Source organism: Salvelinus namaycush, chromosome 36, assembly GCF_016432855.1.
Source record: "Salvelinus namaycush isolate Seneca chromosome 36, SaNama_1.0, whole genome shotgun sequence".
NCBI classification, from domain to species: Eukaryota; Metazoa; Chordata; class Actinopteri; order Salmoniformes; family Salmonidae; genus Salvelinus; species Salvelinus namaycush.
The window spans coordinates 25,786,587-25,795,534 of NC_052342.1; positions in this window are offsets into that span (position 1 = coordinate 25,786,587).

Genomic DNA, 8,948 nt, shown 5'->3' on the forward strand with positions numbered 1-8,948 from the left:
GATGAGAGGGAGACAGGGACACACAAAGACAGAGGCTGATTAGGGGGATGAGAGGGAGACAGGGACACACAAAGACAGAGGCTGATTAGGGGGATGAGAGGGAGACAGGGACACACAAAGACAGAGGCTGATTAGGGGGATGAGAGGGAGACAGGGACACACAAAGACAGAGGCTGATTAGGGGGATGAGAGGGAGACAGGGACACACAAAGACAGAGGCTGATTAGGGGGATGAGAGGGAGACAGGGACACACAAAGACAGAGGCTGATTAGGGGGATGAGAGGGAGACAGGGACACACAAAGACAGAGGCTGATTAGGGGGATGAGAGGGAGACAGTTTCCTAAAAAGAAAAGTCAGTCGGTGAGCCAATGACAACGTTTAGTGATGTCACATGATTCTGTAGTCACGGTTGGTTATGGATGGTTGGTTATCTGAGCTCTCTGTAGTGATGGTTGGTTAACTGAGCTGACTGTAGTGACGGTTGGTTATGGATGGTTGGTCTATCTGAGCTGACTAGTGATGGTTGGTTATCTGAGCTGACTGTAGTGACGGTTGGTTATCTGAGCTGACTGTAGTGACGGTTGGTTATGGATGGATGGTTATCTGAGCTGACTCTGTAGTGATGGTTGGTTAACTGAACTGACTCTGTAGTGATGGCTGGTTATCTGAGCTGACTGTAGTGACGGTTGGTTATCTGAACTGACTCTGTAGTGATGGTTGGTTAACTGAACTGACTCTGTAGTGATGGTTGGTTAACTGAACTGACTCTGTAGTGATGGTTGGTTAACTGAGCTGACTGTAGTGATGGTTGGTTAACTGAGCTGACTCTGTAGTGATGGTTGGTTATCTGAGCTGACTGTAGTGATGGTTGGTTATCTGAGCTGACTGTAGTGACGGTTCGTTATGGATGGTTGGTTATCTGAGCTGACTGTAGTGATGGTTGGTTATCTGAGCTGACTGTAGTGACGGTTGGTTATGGATGGTTGGTTATCTGAGCTGACTGTAGTGATGGTTGGTTATCTGAGCTGACTGTAGTGATGGTTGGTTATCTGAGCTGACTGTAGTGACGGTTGGTTATGGATGGTTGGTTATCTGAGCTGACTCTGTAGTGATGGTTGGTTAACTGAACTGACTCTGTAGTGATGGTTGGTTATCTGAGCTGACTGTAGTGATGGTTGGTTAACTGAACTGACTCTGTAGTGATGGTTGGTTATCTGAGCTGACTGTAGTGATGGTTGGTTATGGATGGTTGGTTATCTGAGCTGAATCCAACTTCCAGCGATGCATGAGAGTTAGCCAAGCTAGTTCCTGGTCCCCCTGTGACACACCGTGTGATCTGGCTTAATGGAACTTCCATAGAACTCTCACAAAGTTCCATCATTCTTAGAATGGAATCTGGAACCTGTCTGGAACACACAATATAGCAGGAATCCAGAAACATCCGGGGAACTTGTGTTGAGGTTTTACAAGCTGTGTCTCCCAGAAAACAGTTTATTATGGTAGGATACCACTAATTAAACAGCTATGGGAAATACCATATGCAAGGTGCACAGCACCACAGGTGGGTGCATGTGTGTATATATATATATATATATATATATATATATATATATATATATATATATATGTTGTGTCTTTGGCTATGCCGGATTAAGTGAGATGACATGCTATTCTATAAAATCCTTTCTCTGTAATTAATATTACCTGATTGAGCTAATCATATAAATGTAATTAACTAGAAAGTCGGGGCACCACGAAAGAGTGTTTATAGAGTTATCTTCCAAATAAACTCTTAAAGACCTAGTCATATTTTACATCAATAGCAGTCTATTAATCGTCACCTTATTTCAGTCTAATCTGAAAGTTGTAAGTTCTTGGTTATCTTCACGAACCCTGGCTAACAAGTTGAATCAGCAATACAAATTTGGGTTTAATTATTTTTTTACTAAATACCTAACCAATCACACAGAATTACATATACACAGAATGCAAATGATGTCATACAGAAAACGTCCCTGGTGGACGGAGCTGACATGACGGCTGGTTACACACCTCTGCTGGAGGTCATTTAGCAGGGCTCTGGCAGTGCTCCTCCTTGCACAAAGGCGGAGGTAGCGGTCCTGCTGCTGGGTTGTTGCCCTCCTACGGCCTCCTCCACGTCTCCTGATGTACTGGCCTGTCTCCTGGTAGCGCCTCCATGCTCTGGACACTACGCTGACAGACACAGCAAACCTTCTTGCCACAGCTCGCATTGATGTGCCATCCTGGATGAGCTGCACTACCTGAGCCACTTGTGTGGGTTGTAGACTCCGTCTCATGCTACCACTAGAGTGAAAGCACCGCCAGCATTCAAAAGTGACCAAAACATCAGCCAGGAAGCATAGGAACTGAGAAGTGGTCTGTGGTCACCACCTGCAGAACCACTCCTTTATTGGGGGTGTCTTGCTAATTGCCTATAATTTCCACCTTTTGTCTATTCCATTTGCACAACAGCATGTGAAATGTATTGTCAATCAGTGTTGCTTCCTAAGTGGACAGTTTGATTTCACAGAAGTGTGATTGACTTGGAGTTACATTGTGTTGTTTAAGTGTTCCCTTTATTTTTTTGAGCAGTGTATATACACATATATACAGTTCAAGTCGGAAGTTTACATACACTTAGGTTGGAGTCAGTAAAACTAATTTTTCAACCTCATTTTTTGGCAAGTCGGTTAGGACATCTACTTTGTGCATGACACAAGTAATTTTTCCAACAATTGTTTAGACAGATTATTTCTCTTAGAATTCACTGTATCACAATTCCAGTGGGTGAGAAGTTTACATACACTAAGTTGACTGTTTCTTTAAACAGCTTGGAAAATCCCAGAAAATTATGTCATGGCTTTAGAAGCTTCTGATAGGCTAATTGACATCATTGAGTCAATTGGAGGTGTACCTGTGGATGTATTTCAAGGCCTACCTTCAAACTCAGTGCCTCGTTGTTTGACATCATGGGAAAATCAAAAGAAATCAGCCTAGACCAAGTCTGGTTCATCCTTGGGAGCCATTTCCAAACGCCTGAAGGGACCACGTTCATCTGCACAAACAATAGTACGCAAGTATAAACACCATGGGAGATGCGTCCTGTCTCCTAGAGATTAACGTACTTTGGTGCGAAAAGTGCAACTCAATCCCAGAACAACGGGAAAGGACCTTGTGAAGATGCTGGAGGAAACAGGTACAAAGTATCTATGTCCACAGTAAAACGAGTCCTATATCGACATAACCTAAAAGGCCGCTTAGCAAGGAAGAAGCCACTGCTCCAAAACCGCCCTAAAAAAGCCAGACTACGGTTTGCAACTGCACATGGGGACAAAGACTGTACTTTTTGGAGAAATGTCCTCTGGTCTGATGAAACAAAAATAGAACTGTTTGGCCATAATGACCATCGTTATGTTTGGAGGAAAATGGGGGAGGCTTGCAAGCCGAAGAACACCATCCCAACTGTGAAGCAAGGGGGTGGCAACATCATGTTGTGGGGGTGCTTTGCTACAGGAGGGACTGGTGCACTTCACAAAATAGATGGCAACATGAGGCAGGAAAATTATGTGGATATATTGAAGCAGCATCTCAAGACATCAGTCAGGAAGTTAAAGCCTGGTCGCAAATGGGTCTTCCAAATGGACAATGACCCCAAGCATACTTTCAAAGTTGTGGCAAAATGGCTTAAGGACAACAACGTCAAGGTATTGGAGTGGCCATCACAAAGCCCTGACCTCAATCCTATAGAACATTTGTTGGCAGAACTGAAAAAGTGTGTGTGAGCAAGGAGGCCTACAAACCTGACTCAGTTACACCAGCTCTGGGAGGAGGAATGGGCCAAAATTCACCCAACTTATTGTGGGAAGCTTGTGGAAGGCTTCCCGAAACGTTTGACCCAAGTTAAACAATTTAAAGGCAATGCTACCAAATACTAATTGAGTGTATGTAAACTTCTGACCAAATGGGAATGTTATGAAATAAATAAAAGCTGAAATAAATCATTCTCTCTACTATTATTCTGACATTTCACATTCTTAAAATAAAGTGGTGATCCTAACTGACCTAAGACAGGGAATTTTTACAAGGATTAAATGTCAGGAATTGTGAAGAACTGAGTTTAAATGTATTTGCCTAAGGTGTATGTAAACGTCTGACTTCAACTGTAAACATGAGTTTTATTCCAAATCACTAAACATTTTTGGTAAATGAGCTATTGTGAAATTTAAAAAAGTATGATTGGTGTTTTTGTTAGTTGTTAAATTACATGTTTTATAATCTATCACTACATGGGTTTAATTTCAGAGACAAATAATCAGGTTTTGTTGCAAAACGCTGAACATCCGCCTTATTCGACTAAGTAGCATTTTTTGGGAAAATCAAATGACAAATAATTAAATAATGTATTTCTGACTTAAACTTATCTTCGGAAAGTATTCAGACCCCTTCACTTTTTCCACATTTTATTAGGTTACAGCCTTATTCTAAAATGGATTAAGATGTTGTTTTTTTATTTTTATTATCAATCTACACACAATGCCCCATAATGACAAAGCAAAATCAGGGTAAGACATTTTTGCTAATTTATAAATAAATAAAAACTGAAATATCACATTTACATTAGTATTCAAACCCTTCACTTCAGCACCTATGGCAGCGATTACAGCCTCAAATCTTCTTGGGTATGAAACTTCAAGCTTGGCACACCTGTATTTGGGGAGTTTCTCCATTTCTTCTCTGCAGATCCTCTCAAGCTCTGTCAGGTTGGATGGGGAGTGTCGCTGGCACAGCTATTTTCAGGTCTCTCCAGAGATGTTCGATCGGGTTCAAGTCCGGGCTCTGGCTGGGCCACTCAAGGACATTCAGAGACTTGTCCTGAAGCCACTCCTGCATCCCCGTAAGGATGGTGCCAGGTTTCCTCCAGACGTGACACTTGGCATTCAGGCCAAAGAGTTCAATCTCAGTTTCATCACACCAGAGAATCTTACTGCTCACGGTCAGTCTACAGGTGCCTTTGGGCAAACTCCAAGCAGGCTGTCATGTGCCTTTTACTGGAGGAGTGACTTCCATCTAGCCACTCTACCATAAATACCCGATTGGGGGAGTACAGCAGAGATGGTTATCCTTCTGGAAGGTTCTCCCACCTTGACAGAACTCTGGAGCTCTGTCAAAGGGACCATCAGGTTCTTGGTCACCTCCCTGACCAAAGCCCTTCTCCCGATTGCTCAGTTTGGCCGGGCGGCCAGCTTCAATGCTGCAGAAATGTTTTGGTACCCTTCCCCAGATCTTTGCCTCGACACAATCGTGTCTCAGATCTTTACAGAAAAATTCCTACAGCGATACGCCATCCCATCTGGTTTGCGCTTAGTGGGACAATCATTTGTTTTTCAACAGGACAATGACCCAGCACACCTCCAGGCGGCATAAGGGCTATTTGACCAAGAAGGAGAGTGATGGAGTGCTGCATCAGATGACCTGGCCTCCACAATCACCTGAGCCCAACCCAATTGAGATGGTTTGGGTTGAGTTGGACCGCAGAGTGAAGGAAAAGCAGCCAACAAGTGCTCAGCATATGTGGGAACTCCTTCAAGACTGTTGGAAAAGCATTCCAGGTGAAGCTGGTTGAGAGAATGCCAAGAGTGTGCAAAGCTGTCAAGGCAAAGGGTGTCTACTTTGAAGAATCTCAAATATTTGGACTTGTTTTGGTTACTACATGATTCCATGTGTGTTATTTCATAGTTTTGATGTCTTCACTATTATTCAACAATGTAGAAAATAGTACAAATAAAGAAAAACCCTTGAATGAGTAGGTGTTCTAAAACTTTTGACTGGTATTGTGTGCACTAATGAATGGTGTTGTGCTGCTGCCCTTGTGACACCAATGTATTGTCCTGTGCCGTGTGTGTGTTTCTGTATGTCCGTGTGTGTGTTAATGCTTGACCATCCACTCCCAAATCACAACAGACACCACATTTTTAAAAAACTTTTAATAAAACTCAAATGTATTATTTTCTCCTTGTAAATTGATAGCGTCTCTGCTGAATTAAGTTTCTCTTCTCTAGTTAAAATAAAACACAGACATCCAAATCCCACCAAAAAAAACAAACAAACTATGAAACTGTTTGATACACATTGGGCCCCATATTCACAAAGTCTTTCAGAGGAGGAGTTCTGATCCTGGATCAGTCTAGTCTATAAGATCATAACTATCTGGACTGGGGGGGGGGGGGGGGGGACTGATCCTGGATCAGACTAGTCTATAAGATCATAACTATATGGACTGGGGGGGGGGGGAACTGATCCTGGATCAGACTAGTCTATAAGATCATAACTATATGGACTGGGGGGGGAACTGATCCTGGATCAGTCTAGTCTATAAGATCATAACTATATGTACTGGGGGGGAACTGATCCTGGATCAGTCAAATCTATAAGATCATAACTATATGGACTGGGGGGGGGAACTGATCCTGGATCAGTCTAGTCTATAAGATCATAACTATATGTACTGGGGGGGGGAACTGATCCTGGATCAGTCTTTGAGATCATAACTATATGGACTGGGGGGGGGAACTGATCCTGGATCAGTCTAGTAGATCATAACTATATGGACTGGGGGGGGGGGGGGGGGGGACTGATCCTGGATCAGTCCTGGATCAGTCTAGTCTAGTCTATCCTGGATCAGTCTAGTCTATAAGATCATAACTATATGGACTGGGGGGGGGGGGGGGGGACTGATCCTGGATCAGTCTAGTCTAGTAGATCATAACTATATGGACTGGGGGGGGGGGCGACTGATCCTGGATCAGTCTAGTCTATAAGATCATAACTATATGGACTGGGGGGGACTGATCCTGGATCAGTCTAGTCTAGTAGATCATAACTATATGGACTGGTGGGGGGGAACTGATCCTGGATCAGTCTATAAGATCATAACTATATGGACTGGGGGGGACTGATCCTGGATCAGTCTTTAAGATCATAACTATATGGACTGGGGGGGGGGGAACTGATCCTGGATCAGTCTAGTCTATAAGATCATAACTATATGGACTGGGGGGGGAACTGATCCTGGATCAGTCTAGTCTAGTAGATCATAACTATATGGACTGGGGGGGGGACTGATCCTGGATCAGTCTAGTCTAGTAGATCATAACTATATGGACTGGGGGGGGGGGGGCGACTGATCCTGGATCAGTCTAGTCTATAAGATCATAACTATATGGACTGGGGGGGGGGGGACTGATCCTGGATCAGTCTAGTCTATAAGATCATAACTATATGGACTGGGGGGGACTGATCCTGGATCAGTCTAGTCTAGTAGATCATAACTATATGGACTGGGGGGGACTGATCCTGGATCAGTCTAGTCTAGTAGATCATAACTATATGGACTGGGGGGGGGGGGGGAACTGATCCTGGATCAGTCTTTAAGATCATAACTATATGGACTGGGGGGGACAGATCCTGGATCAGTCTTTAAGATCATAACTATATGGACTGGGGGGGGAACTGATCCTGGATCAGTCTAGTCTATAAGATCATAACTATATGGACTGGGGGGGGACTGATCCTGGATCAGTCTAGTCTAGTAGATCATAACTATATGGACTGGGGGGGGGGGGGAACTGATCCTGGATCAGTCTTTAAGATCATAACTATATGGACTGGGGGGGACAGATCCTGGATCAGTCTTTAAGATCATAACTATATGGACTGGGGGGGGAACTGATCCTGGATCAGTCTAGTCTATAAGATCATAACTATATGGACTGGGGGGGAACTGATCCTGGATCAGTCTAGTCTATAAGATCACAACTATATGGACTGGGGGGGGGAACAGATCCTGGATCAGTCTTTAAGATCATAACTATATGGACTGGGGGGGAACTGATCCTGGATCAGTCTAGTCTTTAAGATCATAACTATATGGACTGGGGGGGACTGATCCTGGATCAGTCTTTAAGATCATAACTATATGGACTGGGGGGGGGGGGGGGGAACTGATCCTGGATCAGTCTAGTCTATAAGATCATAACTATATGGACTGGGGGGGAACTGATCCTGGATCAGTCTAGTCTATAAGATCATAACTATATGGACTGGGGGGGGGGGAACTGATCCTGGATCAGTCTAGTCTATAAGATCATAACTATATGGACTGGGGGGGGAACTGATCCTGGATCAGTCTAGTCTATAAGATCATAACTATATGGACTGGGGGGGGACTGATCCTGGATCAGTCTAGTCTATAAGATCCTAACTATATGGACTGGGGGGGGGACTGATCCTGGATCAGTCTAGTCTATAAGACCATAACTATATGGACTGGGGGGGCGACTGATCCTGGATCAGTCTAGTCTATAAGACCATAACTATATGGACTGGGGGGGACTGATCCTGGATCAGTCTAGTCTATAAGACCATAACTATATGGACTGGGGGGGGGGCGACTGATCCTGGATCAGTCTAGTCTATAAGACCATAACTATATGGACTGGGGGGGGGGGCGACTGATCCTGGATCAGTCTAGTCTATAAGACCATAACTATATGGACTGGGGGGGACTGATCCTGGATCAGCACTCCTCTACTCAGATCCTCTGTTAGCCCATATAGTGTAGTATTGTGACCAGACTTACAGTTGTTTCAGACACACAAATGAGAAAATAAAGATTGATTGAGTTGGGAGTCAAATGGCACCCTGCCACCAGAGCACTATGGGGCTCTGGTCTAAAGTAGTGCACTATGTAGGGAATAGGGCTCTGGTCTAAAGTAGTGCACTATGTAGGGAATAGGGCTCTGGTCTAAAGTAGTGCACTATGTAGGGAATAGGGCTCTGGTCTAAAGTAGTGCACTATGTAGGGAATAGGGCTCTGGTCTAAAGTAGTGCACTATGTAGGGAATAGGGCTCTGGTCTAAAGTAGTG